Here is a 2,355-nt window from a genome sequence, read left to right as displayed (position 1 = left end):
TAGCCTTCCTCTACATGAAAGATAAACAGACTGAAAAAGAAATTAGGGAAATGACACCCTTCACAATAGTTGCAAATAATATAAAATACCTTGGTGTGAATCTAACCAAGCAAGTGAAAGACCTGTATGACAAGAACTTCAAGTCTCTGAAGAAAGAAATTGAAGAAGATCTCAGAAGATGGAAAGATCTCCCATGCTCATGGATTGGCAGGATTAATATAATAAAAATGGCCATCTTGCCAAAAGCAATCTACAGATTCAATGCAATCCCCATTAAAATCCCAACTCAATTCTTCACAGAGTTAGAAAAGGAAATTCTCAAATTCATATGGAATAACAAAAAACCCAGGATAGCGAAAACTATTCTCAACAATAAAAGAACTTCTGGAGGAATCACCATCCCTGACCTCAAGCTGTACTACAGAGCAATAGTGATAAAAACTACCTGGTATTGGTACAGAGACAGGCAGGAAGATCAATGGAATAGAATTGAAGACCCAGAAATGAACCCACACTCCTATGGTCACTTGATCTTTGACAAAGGAGCTAAAACTGTCCAGTGGAAAAAGGACAGCATTTTCAACAAATGGTGCTGGTTCAACTGGAGGACAACATGTAGAAGAATGAAAATTGATCCATTCTTATCCCCTTGTACAAAGCTCAAATCTAAGTGGATAAAGGACCTCCACATAAAACCAGATACACTGAAACTAATAGAAGAGAAGGTGGGGAAAAGCCTCGAATACTTGGGCACAGGGGAAAAGTTCCTGAACAGAACTCCAATGGCATATGCTCTAAGATCGAGAATTGACAAATGGGACTTCATAAAATTGCAAAGTTTCTGTAAGGCAAAGGACACTGTCAATAGGACAAAACGACAACCAACAAATTGGGAAAAGATCTTTACCAATCCTTCATCTGATAGAGGGCTAATATCCAATATATACAAAGAACTCAAGAAATTAGACTCCAGACAACCAAATTACCCTATTAAAAAATGGGGTATAGAGCTTAACAAAGAATTTTCAACGGAAGAAACTCGAATGGCCGAGAAGCATCTAAAGAAATGTTCAGCATCCTTAGTCGTCAGGGAAATGCAAATCAAAACAACCCTGAGATTCCATCTCACACCAGTCAGAATGGCTAAGATTAAAAACTCAGGTGATAGTAGATGCTGGCGAGGGTGTGGAGAAAGAGGAACACTCCTCCATTGTTGGTGGGACTGCAAGATGGTGCAACCACTTTGGAAATCAGTCTGGCGGTTCCTCAGAAAATTGGACATAGCATTACCTGAGGATCCAGCTATACCACTCCTAGGCATATACCCAGAAGATGCTCGAACATATAACAAGGACATATGCTCAACTATGTTCATAGCAGCCTTATTTATAATAGCCAGGAGCTGGAAAGAACCCAGATGTCCTTCAACTGAGGAATGGATTCAAAAAATGTGGTATATTTACACAATGGAGTATTACTCAGCTATTAAAAACAATGAATTCAAGAGGTTCCTAGGTAAATGGATGGAACTAGAAATTATCATCCTGAGTGAGGTCAGCCAATCACAAAAGAAGACACATGGTATTCACTCACTGATTATTGGATATTAGCCTAGAACCTTGAAATGCCCAAGATGCAACTCACAGGCCACATGAAGCCCATAAAGAAGGAAGACCAAGTGAGGGTGATTCGGTCCTTCTTAGAAGGAGCAACAAAATACTCAAGGGAGCAAATATGGAGACAAAGTGAGGGACAGAAACTGAAGGAGGGGCCGTCTCAAGACCACCCCACCTGAGTATCTATCCCATGTGCAATCACCAAAGGTAGATGCTGATGTGGAAGACAGGAAGTGCATGCTGATAAGAGCCTGATATGGATATCTCCTCAGAGGCCTTCAAGAGTCAGACATATTCAGAGGCAGATGCTCACAACTAGCCATTGAACTGATCATGGGGTTCTCAATAGAGGAGTTAGAGTGAAGACTGAAGGAGCTGAAAGGGTTTGTGGCACCATGAGGAGAGCAACAATACCAACCAACCACAGCTCCCAGGGTCTAAACCACCAGCCTGGGAGCACTTAGGGGGGGATCCAGGGCTTCAGCTGAATATGTAAAAGTGGAGGGCCCTGCTGGGCATAGGTGGAAGAAGAGAACCTTGACCTCATGAAGGCTGGATGCCCCAGGGGGTGGGAATTTTGAGGGTGGGGAGGTGGGAGTGGGGGGGTGTAGATAGAGGTTACATCCACAGAGAAGAAGGAGGAGGGGCGAGGGGATTGGGGGTTCCGAGGGGGTGGTGGGGGATGGGGTAAGGGGACAACATAGGAAATGTAAATAAATCATCCAATAAAAAAAAAAAG

The sequence above is a fragment of the Grammomys surdaster genome, unplaced genomic scaffold (assembly GCF_004785775.1).
Source record: "Grammomys surdaster isolate TR1022 unplaced genomic scaffold, NIH_TR_1.0 256, whole genome shotgun sequence".
NCBI classification, from domain to species: domain Eukaryota; kingdom Metazoa; phylum Chordata; class Mammalia; order Rodentia; family Muridae; genus Grammomys; species Grammomys surdaster.
This window is presented reverse-complemented; position numbering follows the sequence as displayed.